This window comes from Aegilops tauschii, chromosome 5, assembly GCF_002575655.3.
Source record: "Aegilops tauschii subsp. strangulata cultivar AL8/78 chromosome 5, Aet v6.0, whole genome shotgun sequence".
Lineage (NCBI taxonomy): Eukaryota > Viridiplantae > Streptophyta > Magnoliopsida > Poales > Poaceae > Aegilops > Aegilops tauschii.
In genome coordinates, this window is record NC_053039.3 from 346229234 (window position 1) to 346254859 (window position 25626).

Sequence of the window (25626 nt, forward strand, 5' to 3'; positions counted from 1 at the left end):
AAAACTAGAACCGAATTCTTAATAAAACACACCCTTCTAAGTGCCAGATACAACCCGGTGATCGCTCTCTAACAGGGCGACGAGGAGGGGATCGCCGGGTAGGATTAAGCTATGCGATGCTACTTGGTGAACTTACCATCTACTCTCTTCTACATGCTGCAAGATGGAGGTGGCCAGAAGCATAGTCTTCGACAGGATTAGCTATCCCCCTCTTATTCTGGCATTCTGCACTTCAGTCCACCGATATGGCCCTTTACACATATACCCATGCATATGTAGTGTAGCTCCTTGCTTGCGAGTACTTTGGATGAGTACTCACGGTTGCTTTTCTCCCTCTTTTCCCCTTTCTATACCTGGTTGTCGCAACCAGATGCTGGAGTCCAGGAGCTAGAGATCCCGAGGATGATTCTACATGGAGTTCGGCTTCGAGGAGTAGTTAGGAGGTCCCAGGCAGGAGGCCTTGCCTTTTCGATCGTTGCTACTTTTGTGCTAGCCTTGTTAAGGCAAACTTGTTTAACTTATGTCTGTACTTAGATATTGTTGCTTCCGCTGACTCGTCTATGATCGAGCACTTGTATTCGAGCCCTCGAGGCCCCTGGCTTGTATTATGATGCTTGTATGACTTATTTATGTTGTAGAGTTGTGTTGTGATATCTTCCCGTGAGTCCCTGATCTTGATCGTACACATTTGCGTGCATGATTAGTGTACGATTGAATCGGGGGCATCACAAGTTGGTATCAGAGCCAGACTGCCTGTAGGAATTCCCCTTCCCAACTCCTTGTCCGAAGTTGAGTCTAGTCGTTGCAAAACTTTTACTAACATGGTTGTGCGGCTTACGGGCCCACGTCGCCATTGGGTGGTAGTAGGATCTTTTATTCCTCGACCTTTACTCTGGGACTCTGAAGTCTCTCCTATTCGGGTTAAATAATTTTGCTAAAAAGACTGTAGGTTCTCATAAATACTTTCTCCCGGAGAGCCCCTTCCGGCCAGATGATCGCCTGCTGCACCAGAAGATTCTGAAGACACTCTCTGATGCTTTCCTGAGACCCTTGTGCCCTTCGCCATTGCGATCCCTACCATCGATAAATCTTTATGGATAACTACATACTTTTGTCGTTCATACCTTCATCCCCAATTGCCCTTGTTATTACAAGGTGCCCTCAAATACTCTCCGATGTTCCAAGCATCCATTATGCTTACTACCCCGCAGTTCCTTGCCGCATGAATACCCCTACGAATAATTCTTCACCCTTATCGAGGAACTGTTCATTACTAGTTGATCATATGATCCACAAGGTACATTGATATACTATCCGGTCTTCCGATAATTCCCTGCCAGCTGTTGCTGTGCAAATACTTGTCTGCTTGCATTATGGTTGCGTTCCATATGTCTAGCAATATTCATTAGTATCCCTTGTCATCATCATTTTCAGCCTTTGATTTGATATGTGGTGAATGCTCGCAATCCTCAGTCGAAATCCTAGAATTCATCCTTCCGGATCAGACGTCATTTTAAACATGAACTGGTTCTCGACCAACCGAATAGCCGTCGATTGTACCCGTAAGTTTACTCAACTTATCCATCCTCAATCAGAGCGTTTGCTTCTGATCTCTTGATTTGGAAATGGCAATTCCTTTGCATTTGAGATTTGAATTAGTTAGTTATTCCCATAATATGATGCCTTTGCATTCTTTCTTCCTCTGATTGAGTACCGATACTCACATCAGCTCTGTTGTGGATCACCCGATCCATTGTTGGATTTTTATCCGACAGTGTCCTTCATATTCAATCACCTTGAGAAGTTCTTCCCTCATACATAATGCCTTCGGTAAATTGTATCCTCTCCTTTTGTCACCCATGCTCTACTATCGAGCTTGTGTTATTTACTATTGAAGCTTGTGGTATATGTTCCCAATATGACCCTAAGGGTTGAACCTATGCCTTTCCAGATCCGGGTAAACCCGAGAGCTATCACCAGTCATACTCTTTTGGAGTTTTGCTAGATAAAATTTAAACATTACAACTTCTTCGAAAAATGAGAAGTGAATGAAAGGGTATGCATTGGAGAAGTGGGAGTCGACCTTGAACTTTGTGTTCATGCCCATGGACACGATGAAGATCCTATCGTAGAAGCTTCTTGTAATAATAACTATTTCCTTGATATGATATCGTCTAGTATCTGTGTATTGATCCTTTTGCAATCGTGGTTCCGACCATGTTCTCCTTTAAATACCATTTCTCGTGCAAGTTTAAGCACTTGTCCTCTGCAGAGCAATACCCCCGTCCAACCTCTACTTTGGTCTGTCGTCGAGTATTACCCCCCTGGTATCTCGAGAATGCCAAGGAACTACTTAACTTCTTATGAGTTCTTCATCAACTAACATTCTTGCCGATTCCATTTTTCCAACGGGTTCTGAGTTGTTAGAACCCCTCAAGGACACCGATAAGTGAATCAATTCCGCACTCCGATTCAATAACTCTAAGTAATTTTTGTTGCTTACGGGTTTAATAATCCTTCAAGTCATTCCTAGCCTGCTCGGCTATGTCATTATCGTGCCGATTTTAACTGTGCTACCTGGACCTTCCCAGCGCACAAATTTCGACAGTGAGCTAATCTTGCGTCGATCTTCCTCGTCATATCACTTCTCCTTGAACAGCAAACTTGATTTTGAGTTTGTGTCCTACCCGTGGTTCCAATAACCTTCCGCTTTCATCATTCCTTTGACTTGATGTCATCGTCGATCAATTACATCTTCTTGAAAACCTCTCGACAAATTTGTCGTGATCATTGTCAACAATTTGACTTCTTCCAAGTTGTGTGTCGAAATTCAGGATGAGAAATACCATCCTTGCCCCTCGATGAATTGTGTTATCATCGACAACATTCTTGCCTCCCCCCAACACAAACTTGTTCATATTTTGTGTTGTATCTTGATTTCCCTGCTATCCAACCTATGTTATGTTCTACTGTGGAGTATTACCATCTTTGATGTCAAGAATGTCGTGAGCATTACTCCACCTCTTAAGAATTCTTGGTACAATGATACTTCTCACCATCACCATTCTTTCTTGGTCCCCGTGTTGTTTCTAAACGAAATACCGACAAATGGTCTGTGATGTGTAAATTCTAAACTTCTAGCAACCCTATTGCTTTGAAGTTATTGGTCTATAGTTTCATTCTACGTCTATGGCTTAATGAATCATCATTCGAACATTGATCGTGCTACCTAGCCCATATTTCGGGTGCACATTTCAACCAATGTTTAACTGTGTATGTTTTCCTCGAGCATACGTCATTAAGTCATTCGATCTAGCTAATGTTATCTCCTTGTTCACATAGTTGTGGAAATCCATCTTTTGGAAATCTCAATGGATTGTCGTTGAGTCAATCAGTCACCTCCTCACCTCTCCTTGATTTAATGATGAACCCTTGTTCGGAACTCGCTTCCATAGTTCATCTCCCGAGAATCTTACATTGTCATCTCATCAATTTGTGTTGCACCTTTTCTTCTCAGGTATCCTGAGTCTGAGTTATCCTGACGCCAATCAGATCTGAATCTCGGTCAGATATGAGGGTTGGAACATATTTCCAAGAGTTATAACATTGGTCAATTTATGACCCGGTAAGGTGATGTCATGCCTAACACACCTGGCCGGAGGACCTATTATTATAAGTTTTCCTTTTTAGCAAGGTTAGCTATTATTCCATGAGGAAATTGTAAGACTTACTCTATAAGTTGTTCCTGATGGATCCTTTGTGTATCCATAGCCTGATCTTACCTAATGACCATGTCAATGCTATCTCGAAGCATGTCTGTGGTACTCCGATCTTCAATAAAAACATTTCAAGCACAATGCTAAATTTTCATTATCAATTATTCAAACACCGTTCTTTGGGTAATGTCATGAACTTCCTCTTCCCTAACCTAAATGGTTCTCTTCTAACCATTGTCCTTGGGAAGGATATACCCCCTGAAATATGTGTTTAAACACATTTTCCTTTCCATTGTTTTGTTTAATCTGATAATCATATTTTCCTTTCCATTGGTTGGCTTAACGTTTCTGGTGATCATTATGATCTAAGCAGTATTAATTCCCTGCTTGTGCAAACACCTCAGTGTACAACTCTGTCAGTAAGACCCTGTTACTATTGTTGGTGACATTCCGGTAACCACCGATGGACGAGAACTTTGCCTATTGGTCCGTCTCGTTTCAACGAGCAGGAAAATGGTTCTCTTCGTCCCTCGCCCTTGGTACCGACGATGTTGCTGACATATAACTGACAAGCTACCCTCTGACATGCCTTGCTATCATGATCGTGCAAGATGTCACCGCCCTTCCTACTTTAACCACATGGTGGGCCCATAACCCACAGTTCCACAGAATCAAAACCTGACTCTCCTGTGCACCCCCTGTTCCCAAATTTATTCATCGCGCGTGGCCTCGTATGTAATTCACGGACCACCGTCCTACTGATCTATACTGGCATCAGACATAATACTTATTCCGATTGCTTTGAACCCCTTTCACACTTTGTTTCAGGCTTCGAACGATTGCCTACCCGTTTGAAACTTCTCATGGTACTTTCTTACTTGCTCTCGGCTTTTTCTTAAGATTTAGTTCGAGAGTTACTTTCCGCCACCTTCCCCGATGATATTGACCAGATAGTCAACCTTGCAGAGGTCCGTTCTTCCATAATACCCCCCTTACTCTATCGTAAGTACGATGGAGATCCCGAAGAAAGGATGACGACTTGATCATGGTGACTTGAGCAGAGTAATGAAGACATCAACGAAAGGGATCAACCTCTTCGAAAGGGCAGCCAAGACCGACAAGACTCGTTAGGTTTTCGCTACCAACACTTTTTCCCCCTTACTCCACCGCTTAAATCTCGGGACGAGATTTCTTGTAGTGGAGGAGAATTGTGACGCCCGGGTAATCAAGCTACAGTAACCCTCTGGTAATGATGCCACGTCACCACAATTACTGTTGCTAATCTCGTGCTAGTTTAGAACCGATCCAAATTCAAATTTAAGATCAAGTCAAACAGTTAAAGTTTTCAAAAGTGAAAACTAAAATGTTGTAAATGTGTTAAATAAATCCTGGGTAATAATGGTGAAGAAACCTAAATTTAATAAAATAATTAAGTGTTCAAAATAATTAAAACTGTAGGTTAAATAATAAAATAAATGCCTTTTGAATTTTATAAAATATTAAACTATTTTAGTTGGGATAAGAATTAATGTGGCAGTAGTTTATTTAAAGGTACCAATTTAGGTGTTAGTGATAATTTTTACTAAAACTAAAATAAAATGTAACTAAAATAAAATAGGAAAGAATAAATAAAAATAAAGGAAATAAAACAAAGTCAAGAAAAACCCTTGGCCCCCTGGGCCACGGCCCAGCAGGCCACCAGACCACCAGGCCAGCCCACCAGCTGCGCCTATACACCCACTACCCTGAAACCCTAGCCGGTCAACCCCACTTGCCCCCCACGATCCCTTCTCCTTCCCCGACTGGATCGGGATCAAGCACCTGCGCCCGTCCCGCCGTCGTTGCGCCGACGCCACCCAGAGCGCCCCTGCCTCGGCCACCTCGTCGTCGACCCCGTCGCCGCTTCGCCGTCCTCCTCCTCGTCTCCTCCTCGCTGGGCCGCCTCGACCCCCCCGACCTTGGCGACCCGTCACCCCGCCGCCGACGCCTCGCCTCCTCCCCGGAGCCCCCCCCGCTCGCCGACGCCCCCCATCGCCTCACCTCATCGACCGCCCCGCCGCTCGACGTCGCCGGACCTCGCCGTCATCGCGCCACCATGCCCTGGAGCTGCCCCAACGCCGTTGCTCGTCGCCTCCCCGACCCCGTTGCCGCCGCCCGGATCGCCACCTCGCCGGATTGCCTCCCCGCCGTCCTCTACGTTGTCGCCTCCTCCCCTGCGCCAACCGTCCCCGTCCTCCTCCCCAAAGGCTCCATCGAGCCTCGCCGCCCGTTCCCCTGCAACGTGGGGTGAGGACCTCCTCCGCCTCCCCCGCTGCCCTCTGTTACACCGACCACCGCGGTCTCGTCCGCCTCCCCGGCCACTGGCCCCGTCTGGACCACGCTCGCCACGCCTCGTCTCCGCCCTCTCCTCCTCCCGCGGCCGCGCCACCGCGCCGCCCGCGTGCCACTGGCCGCACCGGCGCCACCCCCTCGCCTCCGCCCGCCGTGGCCCCGGCTGGCCGCGCCGGCTTGCCCCGCCGTCGGTGCCCCGGCGGCCTCGTCCCGCCCTGCGGGCGAGTGCTCGCTTAGGTGCGGCCGCAACCGCCTGCCCGTATGCCCGTTAAGGCCCCTGTGCCTATGACCAGTGGGCCCGGCCCTAGAACGTTAAAAAAAAATTAAAAATAATATTAATAAATTAAAAAATAATTAATTAATTAGTGAATTAATTAAGTTAATTAACCCTGTTTAATTAGTCTAATTAACTAGTTAGTTTAAATGAACCGTAGTTAGTTTAGTTAAATCCTAATTAACCTAAACAGAGTATGACAGGTGGGTCCCACTGGACCCACATGTCAGTTTGACCAGTCAACACCTCTGTTGACTGCTGACGTCATGCTGACGTCAGCATGCACTATTCTGGATAATGTTGAATTAAAATAATTAAATAAATTCTAGAAATGATTTAAAACTTTAGAAAATCATATAAAATAAACCGTAGCTCAGATGAAAATACTTTCTACATAAAAGTTGCTCAGAACGACGAGACGAATCCGAATACGCAGCCCGTTCATCCGCCACACATCCCTAGCATAGCGAACCTGCAACATTTCACCTCCGGCTCATCTGTCCAAAAACGTGAAACACGAGGATACTTTTCTGGATGTTTCCCCCTTTCGCCGGTATCACCTACTACCGCGTTAGGGCACACCTAACACCGCTTATTGTCATCTCATGCATCGTCATGCTTATGTTTGCAATGCATTTACTGTTTCTTCCCCCTCTTCTCTCCGGTAGACTACGAGACCGACGCTGCTGCTGCCTAGTTCGACTACGGAGTTGACGACCCCTCCTTCTTGCCAGAGCAACCAGGCAAGCCCCCCCTTGATCACCAGATATCGCCTATTCTTCTCTATACTGCTTGCATTAGAAGAGTGTAGCATGTTATTGCTTTCGGTTAATCCTATTCTGCTGCATAGCCTATCATTGTTGCTACAGTTGTTACCCTTACCTGCTATCCTACTGCTTAGTATAGGATGCTAGTGTTCCATCAGTGGCCCTACACTCTTGTCCGTCTGCCATGCTATACTACTGGGTCGTGATCACTTCGGGAGGTGATCACGGGTATATACTATATACTTTATATACATGACACATGTGGTGACTAAAGTCGGGTCAGCTCGTTGAGTACCCGCAAGTGATTCTGATGAGGGGGCTGAAAGGACAGGTGGCTCCATCCCGGTAGAGGTGGGCCTGGGTTCCTGACGGCCCCCGACTGTTACTTTGTGGCGGAGCGACAGGGCAGGTTGAGACCACCTAGGAGAGAGGTGGGCCTGGCCCTGGTCGGCGTTCGCGGATACTTAACACGCTTAACGAGATCTTGGTATTGATCTGAGTCTGGCCATTTGGTCTATACGCACTAACCAACTACGCGGGAACAGTTATGGGCACTCGACGTCGTGGTATCAGACGAAGCCTTCGTGACGTCAGCGACGGAGCGGCGCGCGCCGGATTGGACTGGAACGCCTGCTAGGCTAGGTCTGCTTTCGGCCGCGTACGCAACGTGCAGGTGTGCAATGGGCGATGGGCCCAGACCCCTACACGCATAGGATTTAGACCGGCGTGCTGACCTCTCTGTTGAGCCTAGGTGGGGCTGCGACGTGTTGATCTTCCGCGGCCGGGCATGACCTAGAAAAGTGTGTCCGGCCAAATGGGATCGAGCATGTTGGGTTATGTGGTGCACCCCTGCAGGGAAGTTTATCTATTCGAATAGCCGTGTCCCTCGGTAAAAGGACGACCCGGAGTTGTAAACTAGAACCGGATACTTAATAAAACACACCCTTCCAAGTGCCAGATACAACCCGGTGATCGCTCTCTAACAGGGCGACGAGGAGGGGATCCCCGGGTAGGATTATGCTATGCGATGCTACTTGGTGAACTTACCATCTACTCTCTTCTACATGCTGCAAGATGGAGGTGGCCAGAAGCGTAGTCTTCGACAGGATTAGCTATCCCCCTCTTATTCTAGCATTCTGCAGTTCAGTCCACCGATATGGCCCTTTACACATATACCCATGCATATGTATTGTAGCTCCTTGCTTGCGAGTACTTTGGATGAGTACTCACGGTTGCTTTTCTCCCTCTTTTCCCCTTTCTATACCTAGTTGTCGCAACCAGATGCTGGAGTCCAGGAGCTAGAGATCCCGAGGATGATTCTACATGGAGTTCGGCTTCGAGTAGTTAGGTGGTCCCAGGCAGGAGGCCTTGCCTTTTCGATCGTTTCTACTTTTGTGCTAGCCTTCTTAAGGCAAACTTGTTTAACTTATGTCTGTACTCAGATATTGTTGCTTCCGCTAACTCGTCTATGATCGAGCACTTGTATTCGAGCCCTTGAGGCCCCTGGCTTGTATTATGATGCTTGTATGACTTATTTATGTTGTAGAGTTGTGTTGTGATATCTTCACGTGAGTCCCTGATCTTGATCGTACACATTTGCATGCATGATTAGTGTACGATTGAATCGGGGGCGTCACAGGTGCAAACATCTCAGAGTTGGAATATACGCTTTGATGAGTTGATCAAAGCATATAGTTTTATACAGACTTGTGGTGAAGCCTGTATTTATAAGAAAGTGAGAGGGAGCACTACAGCCTTTCTAATAAGTATATGTGAATGACATATTGTTGATCGAAAATGATGTAGAATTTTCTGGAAAGCATAAAGGAGTGTTTGAAAGGAGTTTTTCAAAGAAAGACCTCGGTGAAGCTGCTTACATATTGGGCATCAAGATCTATAGAGATAGAACAAGACGCTTGATACGTCTCCAACGTATCTATAATTTTTGATGCTTCATGCTATATCATATTCTGTTTTGGATGATTAATGGGCTTTGTTATACACTTTTGTATTATTTTTGGGACTAACCTATTAACCGGAGGCCCAGCCCAAATTGCTGTTTTTTGCCTATTTCAAAGTTTTGCAGAAAAAGAATATCAAACGGAGTCCAAACGGAATGAAACCTTCGGGAACGTGATTTTCGGAACAAACCTGATCCAGAGGACTTGGAGTCCACGTCAAGACATCAACCAGGAGAGCACGAGGCAGGGGGCCTGCCTACCCCCTGGGCGCGCCCTCCACCCTCGTGGGGCCCATGTTGCTCCACCGACGCACTTCTTCCTCCTATATATACCTACGTACCCCCAAACCAACAGAAGCATCCACGAAAACCTAATTCCACCGCCGCAACCCTCTGTACCCGTGAGATCCCATCTTGGGGCCTTTTCCGGCGTCCTGCCGGAGGGGGCATTGATCACGGAGGGCTTCTACATCAACACCATAGCCTCTCCGATGATGTGTGAGTAGTTTACCTCAGACCTTCGGGTCCATAGTTATTAGCTAGATGGCTTCTTCTCTCTTTTTGGATCTCAATACAAAGTTCTCCACGATTCTCGTGGAGATCTATTCGATGTAATCTTCTTTTGTGGTGTGTTTGTTGAGACCGATGAATTGTGGGTTTATGATCAAGTTTATCTATGAACAATATTTGAATCTCCTCTGAATTCTTTTATGTATGATTGGTTATATTTGCAAGTCTCTTCGAACTATCAGTTTGGTTTGGCCTACTAGATTGATCATTCTTGCAATGGGAGAAGTGCTTAGCTTTGGGTTCAATCTTGCGGTGTCCTTTCCCAGTGACAGCAGGGGCAGCAAGGCACGTATTGTATTGTTGCCATCGAGGATAACAAGATGGGGTTTATATCATATTGCATGAGTTTATCCCTCTACATCATGTCATCTTACTTAAAGCGTTACTCTGTTCTTTTGAACTTAATACTCTAGATGCATGTTGGATAGCGATCGATGTGTGGAGTAATAGTAGTAGATGCAGGCAGGAGTCGGTCTACTTGTGACGGACGTGATGCCTATATACATGATCAGACCTAGATATTCTCATAACTATGCTCAATTCTATCAATTGCTCAACAGTAATTTGTTCACCCATCGTAATACTTATGCTCTTGAGAGAAGCCACTAGTGAAACCTATGGCCCCCGGGTCTATTTTCTATCATATTAATCTTCCAACACTTAGCTATTTTTATTGCCTTTTATTTTACTTTGCATCTTTATTATAAAAATACCAAAAATATTATCTTATCATATCTATCAGATCTCACTTTCGTAAGTGACCGTGAAGGGATTGACAACCCCTTTATTGCGTTGGTTGCAAGGTTTATATTTGTTTGTGTAGGTGCGAGGGACTTGGGCGTGGCCTCCTACTGGATTCATACCTTGGTTCTCAAAACCTGAGGGAAATACTTACGCTACTTTACTGCATCAACCTTTCCTCTTCAAGGGAAAACCAACGCAGTGCTCAAGAGGTAGCCACGCTTGATAAGGTTTTTTCAATGAGTACATACCTTGACAAGATTTTGAAGTAGTTGAAAATGGCACAGTCAAAGAAGGAGTTCTTGCCTTTATTGCAAGGTGTAAAGATGAGTAAGACTCAAAAAAACCTGACCACAGCAGAAAATAGAAAGAGAATGAAAGTCATTCCCTATGCCTCAATCATAGGTTCTATAAAGTATGCTATGTTGTGTACCAGACCTATTGTGTACCTTGCCATGAGTTTGGCAAGGGGTACGATAGTGATCCAGGAGTGGATCACTAGACAGCGGTCAATGTTATCCTTAGTTACCGAAGAGGACTAAGGAAATATTTCTCGGTTATGGAAGTAATAAAGAGTTCATCATAAAGAATTACGTCGATGCAAGCTTTTACATCGACCCGGATGACTCTGAGTCTCAATCTGGATACATATTGAAAGAGGGAGCAATTAGCTAGAGTAGCTCCATGCAGAGCATTGTAGACATAGAAAATTTGCAAAATACATCGGTTCTGAATGTGATAGACCCGTTGACTAAACTTCTCTCACAAGCAAACATGATCACACCTTAGTACTCTTTGGGTGTTAATCACATAGCGATGTGAACTAGTTTATTGACTCTAGTAAACCCTTTTGGTGTTAGTCACATGGCGATGTGAACTAATCACAAAAGATGTGAACTATTGGTATTAAATCACATGACGATGTGAACTAGATTATTGACTCTAGTGCAAGTGGGAGACTGAAGGTAATATGCCCTAGAGGCAATAATAAAGTTGTTATTTATATTTCCTTATATCATGATAAATGTTTATTATTCATGCTAGAATTGTATTAACTGGAAACTTGATGCATGTGTGAATACATAGACAAAAACATAGTGTCCCTAGTATGCCTCTACTAGAATAGCTCGTTAATCAAAGATGGTTAAGTTTCCTGACCATGGACATGTGTTGTCATTTGATGAACGAGATCACATCATTAGGAGAATGATGTGATGGACAAGACCCATCCGTTAGCTTAGCATAATGATCATTAAGTTTTATTGCTCTTGCTTTCTTCATGACTTATAAATATTCCTCTAACTATGAGATTATGCAACTCTCGAATACCAGAGGAACACCTTCTGTGCTATCAAATGTCACTACATAACTGGGTGATTATAAAGATGCTCTACAGATGTCTCCGAAGGTGTTTGTTGGGTTGGCATAGATCAAGATTAGGATTTGTCACTCCGAGTATCGGAGAGGTATCTCTGGGCCCTCTCGTTAATGCACATCACTATAAGCCTTGCAAGCAATGTGACTAATGAGTTAGTTGCGGGATGATGCACTACGTAACGAGTAAAGAGACTTGCTAGTAATGAGATTGAACTAGGTATGATGATACCGACGATCGAATCTCGGGCAAGTAACATACCGATGAAAAAGGGAATGACGTATGTTTTTATGCGGTTTGACCGATAAAGATCTTCGTAGAATATGTAGGAGCCAATATGAGCATCCAGGTTCTGCTATTGGTTATTGACCGGAGATGTGTCTCGGTCATGTCTACATAGTTCTCAAACCCGTAGGGTCCGCACGCTTAACATTCGATGACGATTTGTATTATGAGTTATCTGTTTTGGTGACCGAAGTTTGTTCGGAGTCCCGGATGAGATCACAGACATGACGAGGAGTCTCGAAATGGTCAAGAGGTAAAGATTGATATATTGGAAGGTTATATACGGACACCGGAATGGTTCCGATAAGGTTCGGGGATTTTTTGGAGTACCGGGAGGCTACCGGAACCCCCCGGGAAATTTAATGGGCCTATTGGGCCATAGTGGAGAGGGGGAGGCTACCACATGAGGTGGCGCCCCCCCAAGCCCAATCCGAATTGGACAAGGGGTGGGGGCCGCGGCCCCCCTTTCCCCTTTCCCCTCTATGTCGGAAGGAAGGGGGGGGGCGAATCCTACTTGAACTGGGAGTCCAAGTAGGACTCCCCCCTTGGCACACCCCCTTGGGCCGGCCACCTCCTCCTCCCCTCCTTTATATACGTGGGCAGGGGGCACCCCAAAGGCACAACAGTTGTTTCTTAGCCATGTGCGGTGCCCCCCTCCAGAGTTTACTCCTCCGGTCATAGCGTCGTAGTGCTTAGGTGAAGCCCTGCGCGGATCACATCACCATGACCGTCACCATGCTGTCATGCTAACGGAACTCTCCCTTGACCCTCTACTGGATCAAGAGTTCGAGGGACGTCATCGAGATGAACGTGTGCTGAACACGGAGGTGCCGTACGTTCGGTACTTGGATTGGTTGGATCGTGAAGACGTTCGACTACATCAACCGCGTTAACGTAACGCTTCCGCTTTCGGTCTACGAGGGTACGTGGACACACTCTTCCCGTCTCGTTACTATGCATCTCCTAGATAGATCTTGCGTGATCGTAGGAATTTTTTTGAAATTGCATGCTATGTTCCTCAACAATATTTCCCTTAGGAACATCATACATATATAGCATACTTGGGATAGAAAGTTAATACGATTTGCATCTCATAGGTTATGCACAAGTGTCGTATCCGCCTATTGCGCAATCGTGCTAGCATCTCTCTAGAGTTGTGCAATGATGTCTACTATGCAACTTTATTCTTGTAGACACGTGTTGGGCCTCCAAGCGCAGAGTTTTGTAGGACAGTAGCAATTTTCCCTCAAGTGGATGACCTAAGGTTTATCAACCCGTGAGAGGTGTAGGATGAAGATGGTCTCTCTCAAACGACCCTGCAATCAAATACAAGAAATCTATTATGTCCCGAACACACCCAATACAATGGTAATTTGTATAGGTGCACTAGTTCGGCGAAGATATGGTGATAAAAGTGTATGGATGGTAGAAATATATTTTTATAATCTGAATAAATAAAAACAGCAAGGTAGCAATTAGTAAACGGGCACAAAACGGTATTGCAATGCTTGAAAATGAGGCCTAGGGTCCATACTTTCACTAGCGCAACCTCTCAACAATGCTAATATAGTTGCATCATATGATTATCCCTCAAAGTGTAATAAAGAATCACTCCCGAGTTCCTATCTAGCGGAGAACATAAGAATAAATTGTTTGTAGGGTACGAAACCACCTCAAAGCTATTCTTTTCGTTCGATCTATTCAAGAGTTCGTACTAAAATAACACAAAGCTATTCTTTCCGTTCGATCTATCCTAGAGTTCGTACTAAAATAACACCAAAGCAAATTCATATTCATAATACCCAATCCAACACAAAGAACTTAAAAGAGTGCCCCAAGATTTCTACTGGAGAAACAAAGACAAGAACGTGCATCAACCCCTATGCACCCCAATGTCACCTCGGAAATCCCCGAGTTGACTGCCAAAACATATATCAAGTGAATCAATACGATACCCCATTGTCACCACGAGTATTCAATTGCAAGACATATATCAAGTGTTCTCAAATCCATAAAAGTATTCAATCCGATAACAACGAAATCTCAAAGGGAAAACTCAATTCATCACAACAAGATAGAGAGGGGAAAACACCATATGATCCGACTATATTAACAAAGCCCGCGATACATCAAGATCGTGACATCTCAAGAACACGAGAGAGAGAGATTAAACACATAGCTACTGGTACAAACCATCAGCCCCGAGGGTGGACTACTCCCTCCTCATCGTGGTGGCCGCCGGGATGATGAAGATGGCCACCGGAGATGATTCCCCCCCTCCGGCAGGATGCCGGAAAGGGTCTAGATTGGTTTTCGGTGGCTACAGAGGCCTGCGGCAGCGGAACTTCTGATCTAGGTTAACTTCTGGGGGTTTTGGTATTTATAGGATTTTTCAGAGTTGGAATCACGCGAAGATGGGCCTCGAGGTGAGGACAACCCACCGGGGCACGGACGGCCCACCAGGCGCGCCCTGGTGGGTTGTGCCCTCCTCGTGGCTCTTCTGGCCCACCCACAAAGCTTCGGGGGTCTATTTTGTTCCAAAAAAATCGTCAAAAAGTTTCGCCCAATTCCGAGAACTTCTATTTCTGCACAAAAAACAACACCACGGTAGTTCTGCTGAAAACAGCGTCAGTCCGGGTTAGTTCCATGCAAATCATACCAAAACCATATAAAATTGTTGTAAACATGGCATGAATACTTCATAAATTATAGATACGTTGGAGACGTATCATGCAACACGAGCGTTTTCCGTGGATTCCACATATTGAGCTCATTCCTTGGTTGCACGACCCCGTTTATCTATCCGTGTGTGTGTTTCCGTGTGCCATCATTTGCTATTGGTCTACTTGCTTTACTTGCAGTTTTTTGAACCTTCTCAACATTTTTGATATCTTGACTAACATTTGCTTGAAATTTTGTGCCACCTATCCTAACCAAGCTCCTCCATAAGCTTTACTTGTGTAGGTGTGAGAAACAAACCCGGTACCAATTCCCCTATTGTAGAATCACATTGAGTGATACTTGATATATTTTCAATCTTCGGAAAAGGTAACTTTGGTATTGTCTTCTCATTTTCCTACTCACCTTTTCTCGAGCCCTGTGATGGATAGGAAAAGAACATCTACTTCGGTCTACAACAACAACGACGAGTTCGATGCCATGAAGAACAATTTGGACGCCAAGATGGATGCTCAAATGGAGGAGCTCAAGGTCCTCAAAAACAACCGCAAGAGGTCTTCCTCATCTTCAAGAAGATGCTCAAGTCACATCCTTCCGAGCTACCATCTCCGGCAAGATCACATCGGCATCGACACCATCACCGACAAGAACATGAATGTCAAGAGCTCAACACCAACCACCGCTCTACGACTTCACCATCTCCTTTGGCATCTTCGCCAAGCGACTTCAAGGCATCTTCGCCTTTGGATATGCGGCATCTTTGCCGACCCGCACCTCAATATTATGCTCAAGAGAAGCTCCCCAAGCTCAAGTCCGCGACTTCCACGAGCTACTACGACCTCGACACTGACCACGAGATTCCTTTCTATGGGACTCAAGACCCCGAGGAGTATCTCGAGTGGGAGCACAAGATGGACGACTACCTCAAGCTACATCAAGTTACCCCCGAAGATCATGTGAAGTGCGCCACAAGAAACTTCCATGACTATGCGTTGACATGGTGGCTTCACACACCTTCGAAGAGCTATGCCATGAGTTGGCCCGAGACGAAGAAAGCTATGCTGCGAGAGTTTGTGCCTTCCACCTACATGGAACATCTTCAACGCCAATTGGAGAACACCATCCAAGGATTCAAGTCCATTGACGAGTAATTCAAGGAATGAAGAAAGCTTTGCGACGTGCCGGCGTGAACGACCCCATTTGGATGAAGTTCCACTTCATGATGGGAGTGAACAACAACATTTCCAGCACTATCTTCCACGAGAACTACAACTCCCTCGACAACAACTACATTGGTGCTCTCAAGGCAGAGCATGAACTCAAGAAGGTCAAGTCTACTCGACCCCAAGCACATTTCGCGACGACCATGCTCCAAGACGGTGAGCATGAGGCTAGCACCATCGAGATGTCCAAGCCCGACGAGCTCCAAGACGACGCTCCCAAGTTCGACTTCACCGCCATTCCTCTTTGTGGCATTGATGATGCCGAGTCTACTTCGACTCTTTTTCAAGACGGCGCGGCGACGGCTACGACTACAGAGTCTCTCAAGGAACATGCATTGGAGGCGAGCGACAAGGTGGCGAGCAAGGATGATGCTTCCATCTTTGGAGGCAAGAGTGATGATGTGCCATCTTCGGCCTTCATACACGGCGACGGTGACGAGATGGTTGAGCATGGGATTTTCTCTTTGACCACGGCGACGTATGATGACTTGAGTGACTTGTGCCACCATATTGAGAGTGAGAGCGAGTTCACCACTAGCCCCATATATGATGAGTTGCCACAATTCCCATGTGAGAAGAGCCACAACCCCCACCACTTGAGTGAGATGAGTGACTCCACCAGATGTGAGTTCGAGTGCACTTATGTTGAGGGAGTGAGTGAGCCACCACATAGAGAGAGTGAGCTAGTTGATAGGTCACGTGAGATCACTTTCAACACTAACGACTTGACCTCTACCTCTATTGTGTCTTCTCATTTGGTGCTAGGTCCCTTATATGATGACACGCCGATCCTCAACGACTTCGTCCTTCCTAGAGACAAGTCGATGGCCATGGTGGAATATGATGCACCACCCACATGGTTCCATCAAGATGAAGATGACAATGGATCTTCAACACCTCACCTACAACACATGAGCGATGCTCCAAAGGTAACATGAGTGATGGTGCTTCTCTTGTCCCACTAGTGGACGATCTTACCAATGATTGCTTGCATGATGTTGACACACCTATTACCATGCTTCATGCTAGTGCGATTTCCTCATGTCATGACTTCCCAATTTATGATGAATATAATGATGCGCATGTTGAGTTGCCTAGTTGGGATGCTATGCTCCATAGGATATCATGTGAAAATTCTATCGGTCACATCATGTTCGACAATCCTTTAAACTTGACATATGCTATGAGTGAGATCTCCCATATTGCATCATTTCAATCTCAACATAGTAACTATGCATGCTCCGTTACAATAAATCCCATTTGCACTTATGGCATAGATGTCAAGGTCATGGTTATTGGAATGTGTTTCTCTTGTGATGATATTGCTAAGCTTCCTTTACATAATTTGCGCAATTCATCTACTATGCCATGCCATGAACACATTGTTTCGGATATGCATTGTTTTGGATGTTGTCAATGTTCTCCATGCGACGTTTCCACTAATGCTCATGAGGATACCCCCATAGTTGCCTCATACACTTTCGGAGATTATGATGCATTCCATACTTTGCATGTTTGCCACAATTGTGTGCACCATATGCATTCCATGAATAACAATGCTTTAGATATTTCTCATGATGCATTACACCATTTGAGTCTCCATTATGCTATATATAACAACAAACCTCTCATGATGGATGACATGTTTCTATATCACACATCTCATTTATTTGAACATTGGATATTTTGTGTTAACCACCACACACATGTGCGCATAAAAATGGATGATGTGTACATATACCACTCACACATGATCTTTTCTTTGTCTTTGTTTTGCATAGGTACTCACGAATACTCGTCAACCTCGCAAGACCATGAGTTGATGAAACGAGCTTTAGAGAGCAACGATGCCTTCAGAACCCGTGAGATGTTTCACCAACCGTTTCCTCCGCGCAACGACTTCGCGCACTTCTTCTACATGGCCCTCACATGGTTATGGGTTATTGCCCTTTATTTATCCTTTGCCCATATTGCCATGTTCACTTTGCATGATATGCTTATTCCGATGCCTTTGCCATGCAATTGTGACTCTTGCTTGCATATGATCCACCATTCTACTATTACTATGTGTATTTTCATGCTTGGTGGAGATCCTAGTAGCTATTTCCATGATTTCTTTGTGCAACATGCTATTGATGCTTGTTGTGTTGGGAGAGTCATGATGTCCCATCGCTATTTACATAGGACTTCTTGCCAATACAATAATTCTACTTTGCTCATATCTTCTTTTCATACTTGTGATATGTCATGTGCATTATGTATGCCCACTATTGCCATGAAATGATTACCACGATTACCTCTAGTATGTTGCATCTTCGCATACTAGCTTGCTTGTCTTGATCGCTAAGATTGCTTGCTTTGTCGCATCACCCATGATGCATAATTGCCCATTTCATTGTGTTGATGACATATATGTTGATGCCACTCACATGATATATCTTGATCATTGTCACTTGTCTCCATTAGTTGCATCTTTCATATCCCATCGTAGTGAGTGCAACCATGCTATGTTTGTTGATCCTGGAGACTTGGGCATCTAACTTGTGATGCATGCTTGTTTGTTTGAGCTTAATCTCTTTGGTTGTTCTCGCATAATATGCTTACATACAATGTCATGTCCCCTTGTCCTCTCTTATGATAAGAATAATAAAAACACTTGTTGGGTATTTCACCACATGAATGATTGGTGTTGCACTTGCACTAACCTCATTTGTTTTTCCAAGTGTTTGTCATCTTATTTCATTTTGAAGGATTCACAAGGCGGTACCATCACGAGACAACTTGGTCATGTGAAAGCGTATACAATGTGCGACACTAACATCTTCTACGTCAAGGACTTGTCCCAATACCATGGTGATGAAGATCATGATCCGCGTACGGATCTCTCCCAAGGGGGGGGGATGATGCGGAGCATCCCTCAACCATCCCCATGGACGTCCCCTCACCACCGCAAGCACTAAGAGGACCGATGACGAGAGCTCGTGCACGTGCCATCGAAACCGAGGTTAACTCCTTCCTCTTCGAACTCCATTCGAATTCACACGAGAGTTGGGTCCTACCTCAAACGGAAGTGTTATGCACTCTTAGGTATCAAGAAGAAGACCGTGAAGAGGCAAGGACGGAGGTACAAGCAGCTATGGAGGAGGAGAAGGAAGAAAGGAGTGAGAAGGACGAAGAAGGGGAGGTCCTGGACACTCTGAGTGCCCGGCCACTTTGGCCCCGGGTGCCCGACCTCAACCTGGGCGCGGCCCTTGCCAGCCCCGGGTGCCCGCCCCCCCGGGCACTGCCCCCAGCCAGCCCCGGGTGCCCGGTGTTGGGGAACGTAGTATTTCAAAAAAATTACCTATGATCACGCAAGATCTATCTAGGAGAAGCATAGCAACGAGCGGGGAGAGTGTGTCCACGTACCCTCGTAGACCGAAAGCGGAAGAGTTTAGTAACGCGGTTGATGTAGTCGAACGTCTTCGCGATCCAACCGATCCAAGTACCGAACGCACGGCACCTCCGCGATCTGCACACGTTCAGCTCGGTGACGTCCCTCGAACTCTTGACGATCCATCTGAGGCCAAGGGAGAGTTCCGTCAGCATGATGGCGTGGTGACGGTGATGATGAAGTTACCGGCGCAAGGCTTCGCCTAAGCACTACGACGATATGACCGAGGTGTAAAACTGTGGAGGGGGGCACCGCACACGGTTAAAGATCAACTTGTGTCTATGGGGTGCCCCCTCCCCCATATATAAAGGAGGGGAGGAGGAGGCCGGACGGCCACAAGGGGCGCGCCCAAGGGGGGGAACCCTACTCCAAGTAAGAATAGGTTCCCCCCTTTCCTAGCCAAACTAGGAGAAGAAGGAAGGAGAGGGGGAGGGAGAGGGAAAGAGGGGCTGTGCCCCCTTCCCCTAGTCCTATTCAGACTCCCCTTGGGGGGGGGGGGGCGCCACCTCTTGGCTGCGGCCCTCTCTCTCCCCTAAGGCCCACTAAGGCCCATAACTTCCTAGGGGGGTCCGGTAACCTCTGGCACTCCGGTTTTATCCGACTCTCCAAAACACTTCCGGTGGCCGAACAACATGGTCCAATATATCAATCTTTATGTCTTGACCATTTCAAGACTCCTCGTCATGTCCGTGATCTTATCCGGGACTCCGAACAACCTTAGGTACATCAAATCACATAAACTCATAATACCAATCGTCATCGAACGTTAAGCGTGCGGACCCTACGGGTTCCAGAACTATGTAGGCATGACCGAGACACCTCTCCGTTCAATAACCAATAGCGGAACCTGGATGCTCATATTGGCTCCTACATATTCTACAAACATCTTTATCGGTCAAACCGCACAACAACATACGTTGTTCCCTTTGTCATCGGTATGTTACTTGCCTGAGATTCGATTGTCGGTATCACCATACCTAGTTCAATCTCGTTACCGACAAGTCTCTTTACTCATTCCGTAATGCATCATCCCGCAACTAACTCATTACTCACGTTGCTTGCAAGGCTTATTGCGATGTGTATTATCGAGAGGGCCCAGAGATACCTCTCCGACAATCGGAGTGACAAATCCTAATCTCGATCTATGCCAACTCAACAAACACCATCGGAGACACCTATAGAGCATCTTTATAATCACCCAGCTACGTTGTGACGTTTGATAGCACACTAAGTGTTCCTCCGGTAATCGGGAGTTGCATAATTTCATAGTCAGAGGAACATGTATAAGTCATGAAGAAAGCAATAGCAATAAACTAAACGATCATAGTGCTAAGCTAACGGGTGGGTCTTGTCCATCACATCATTCTCTAGTGATGTGATCCTGTTTATCAAATGAAAACACATGTCTATGGCTAGGAAACATAACCATCTTTGATAAACAAGCTAGTCAAGTAGAGGCATACTAGGGACACTCTGTTTGTCTATGTATTCACACATGTACTAAGTTTCCGGTTAATACAATTCTAGCATGAATAATAAACATTTATCATGATATAAGAAAATATAAATAACAAATTTATTATTGCCTCTAGGGCATATTTCCTTCACCCGGCCCTCCCGCCTGGAGCCGCCAGCCACCACGCCCGGGTGCCCGGCCTCTACAGCTGTAACATTCCAAATTTTCAATTTGGAATGATATACATTAGAACATCATTGCATATCATATTTTATTGCATTTTGGCTTGATCCTAGAAATTGTAAGCAACTCAAGGACCCACGGAGAGAGTTGGGGATTTCGTTATTTTCATATTTGGGTTTTCTCAAATTTTGAAAAGAGGATTGTTTGATTTTAATTATTTTCTCTTCGAATATTTATTTTATGAAAATAAAAGAGAGGGGATAAAATGACTTCCTCAAAATAAAGAAATATTGGAGATTTAATATTAAAATCAAATAAGAATTTTATTTGGAGTTTTATCGTTATTTTATTTGAATTAGGAAAAATATGCGTTTTTAAAAATTGCATTACAGGCCCAAATAAATGTTCACCTTGTCCGGTAGATTTTTAGAGGACGGGAAAAATTTATTTTAGGATTTTTGGAGTCCATTTAGTATTTCTTTTCTTCATTTTTTGCGTGTCGGAATTATTTAAAAAAACGCCAACCGACCTAACCGGGCCGTGTCCGCCTGGGACACTAGCCCGGCCGGCCCTTTAAAGCCGTGGAGGCCCGAGCTGCCAGCACCCAGCACCCAAACCCTAGCGCCCGCCCCGCCTTGTAATCCGTGCTGCCGCCGTCGGAGTCGCCGCCGACCTCGCCGGACCTCGCTGAGGTAGCCCGCCGCCGCCCGCCGGTTTTCGTTAGAAAACCGTACGTTTTTTAGAAACCCTAGTTTTTTTTCTTTTTAGATCGATTTTATTTTTTCCCGGTTTAGTTATTTTGTGGACGTTCGTCCGTACGTTCGTTTTAACGGACGCCGTTCACCCGTTAACCGCAGACAGCGAAGGTTCGTCAGTTTTCTTTTTCCAGGGTTTTTCCGCGATTATTTTCGATCGTGATTTCTGACCCGATTTTCGTTCTAGTATAACTTTTCGCTCGTTTATCGGAATCAGGCGATTCAAGCGCCTAGATCTTTGTATCGAAGCTCTCTTTCTGTTAACGAACTTGAACAAGATTTTGATACTGTAAAATTTGACTTTAGTCCAGATTAGTAAACGGATCTTGTTTCTTTCACAGTTTGAGTTTCGTTGCTTCGTTTGGTTTGATTCTTTTTGCAAACCGGAGTTCTTAAGTTGAACTTTCTGGTTAGATCTCTTATTTGAGTTTTACCCGTGCTTCTAGTTGAGTGCTTATTTTATGCTTGTTTGTTTGCGATAGAGTACCCGGAGTGCGAAGCGTGCTACTACGAGTCTCTAGGTTTCGGGGATCATCAGCAAGGCAAGTAACACTTTGATCATACCTCTTTACTACCCAGTTTTATTGCATTAGATCAATCCTCAAACAATTGCATGGTTAGGATCTGATTAACTTGTGGGTTTGGGAAGTAGATGAGGTAGTACCTATTTACCTGTTTATTATCAAACCTTTGGAGTTACTTCTACGTTGCTTATATTGCTATGCTATGCTCGTAGACGTGGATTGGGTTTGAGTGTATCCATGACAGTTGTGAGTTTGTTAATTAATGGTTCAACTTAAGGTGGCAACTTTAATACACATCTGGGTGGATTGCTTGTGGGCACCTGGAGAATCCAGTGTTGTCCTAGGATATCCCGGAGGACCCGTGTGATCATCCTACGGCCCGCCACCCAGGCTCAAAGGGATCATAAGATTATTCATGCTAGAAACCTCCGTGTGCAGCCACAAGCCATTATGGGCTCTGGCATAGTTGAGTAAGTTGCGTGAAGTTCTTGAAGAGATAGACTAGCAGATGTAGTGGGTTGTAGGTAGTACTGTCTATCCAGAGTAGAGAGTTAATGCTTCAGAAAGACTGTGTCTCGAATCTCCGACCATGGATGTATTCGAGTCTTGTGGGGAAAAGTGCGCAAACCTCTACAGAGTGTACAAAATAATCACGATTAGCCGTGTCCCCGGTTATGGACGTCTTGAGTATCTGGTTCTTGGATTATCATGTTGATCTCATCACTCTTATTATAATTTGATTGGGTTTAATGATGATGCTTAATTGGGATTGAGTTGGAGGAACCCTCTCAATGTTTAACAACTACCATGATAGTTAAATAAAATTTATTCCTTTGTTGTAGGAAAAAATTGGCTTTTCGCAAAAACATATTAACCATACAGCCTCCACCAGCCATATATGCATGTAGTGATAGCATTTATTATGTTCATTACTCTATGTGTTATCTTGCCAGGATATTCCATGTGCTGACCCGTTTCGGGCTGCAACATATCATGTTGCAGACTTTTCGAACGACGAGTAAGGAGCCATAGGTCGTTGTCTTTCACTCAGTGATGCCGTTGGAGTTGATGGACTCACTTTATCTTCCAAGCCTTCCGCTGTTATCGATTTAGATGGCCTTAAGCCATATTTATTGTAATAAGTTCTCTTTTGAGACATTCGATGTAATAAGTGTGTGATTGCTACTCGGTTATAAATCCTCAAGTACTGTGCGTGTCAGCATTACCGATCCAGGGATGACACTTATGCACAGAGATCAGACTGTTTGAGGTCTGGTCGGTACAAGATGGTATCAGAGCACATGCTGACTGTAGGACACGACCACTAAGCTAAAACCCTAGATCACTACTCTCTTCTCATTTCTGACTCCTCTCCATTTTCTACTCTTTAGGAATGGCGGATACAAGGAACAAATTTGCACAACCGGATGAAGACACACCTTTTGGACGACACTTGAAGGAAGTCACTAGGTACCTGAACATCGGAATACCAAGCTTCACCGGGACTTACAATGCCACTTTACCAGAAGAGGAGCACTGGATGATTCAAGTTCAAGTTCCAGGAAGGACATTCACGCCAGTTACGGGGCCCATAGAGTTTTCCTTTGATGCACCCACCTGGAGTCTAGGCAAGATCATGGCAGCCAACATCACCATGGGACGCATTGGAGAAGTTTACCACAAGGATCTCAAGGATACTATCTACAAGATTTGTGGGCGCCGAGATGAGCAATGGGAGATAGTCAGTACCAGGAAGGATAGATCTATTGCAGCTTTCATCCAGGAGTTAAACCAGCACATTCGTCGCCAGGAGAACCAGATGTGCGCAGGAATGATAGATCCGAAGAAGGCAATGACCAGGATCACCGAGCTTGAAGAGGAACTCAAGGCCACACGCGATGATTATGAGGAGGAAATCATCACACTGGTGGAGAAGAATGACGACCTCACAAGGAAGCTAGGAGTTTTCATGGGAGACCCCGCGCCAGGAGGAGAAGACGACGATTCCACTTGCCCGGAGAACTACATCATCATCAAGGACACTGACTCGGACCCCGACGATAGTTATGATGACTTTGTTGATGAAGCTGGAGCAGATATTATGGAGTCTTCCACCGATCAATTTTTCTAGTCGACCACCATATCAGTAGTAGAAATTCCCCCATGTATATAGTATAGTCCGAGCAGTTTTGTAACGATAGTTAGACCGATTGTATGCCCTTGTTTGAATTGATTGAAGTGATATGATTGTGTTTGTCTCATGTGCATATGGGTAGTGTTTTCCCCCTAGACCTCATTCTATTATGTTTTCTCACCTTTTCTAAACCCAGCAGATGCCTCCGAGACGCGACAATGGATTTGCTTTCCCACCGGAGCTCACTCAGTTGATCCAGCAGCAGAATGCATTGAGGCAGATACTAGTCCAGAATCAGAATCAGGGGAACAACAACAACAACCCACCACCACCACCTGTTGATCACTTAGCCCGTTTTCTAAGGCTGAATCCACCGGTGTTCTCCAGTAGCACCGAGCCGATAGTTGTAGATGATTGGCTCCGCAAGATTGGAAGGGAGTTGACCACTACAGGATGCACAGATGCGGAGAGAGCGCGTTTTGCCGCACATCAGCTTGATGGACCCGCAGCATCATGGTGGGAAAATTTCACAGCCACTTACCCCATCGACACCGTTACATGGGACCAGTTTCAGCAGGCTTTTCGCACTGCCCATGTATCAGCAGGAGCCATGGCCATGAAGAAGCGCGAGTTTCGCAACTTACGCCAAGGAGGACGCACCGTTGGCCAGTATGTGGATGACTTTAGTAAGCTAGCATGTTATGCCCCAGATGACGTCGCTACGGATGCTGCTAAACAGGAGAAGTTTCTGGAAGGACTGAATGATGAGCTGAGCATGCAGTTGATGGTGGCAACTTTCAATAACTACCAAGAGTTGGTAGATAGAGCTCTCATGATTGAAGGGAAGCAACAGCAGATTGACAACCACAAGAGGAAGTATGGACAAGGGAAGTATAATTCTGGAGCTCAGCAGAGACCCCGCTTTACCCCGAACTCGGGAGGACCCCTTCAACATAACCATGGAGGTCACAATCACAATGGAGGGATGTCGCACAACCATAGTGGCCCCAAGAACGGGAATGGTAATGGAGGAAGCAACGGCCATAACCGTTCCAACCCAACAACACCCGCCAAGAAGGATCTAAGTCACATTACTTGTTTCAAGTGCGGGAAGAATGGACATTATGCCACGGAGTGTTCTGAAGCAAAGAATGGAAATGGCAATGGAAGCTCTGGGAAGAAGCCCAACCCTTTCAACAGGGGAAAAGTGAACCACGTTA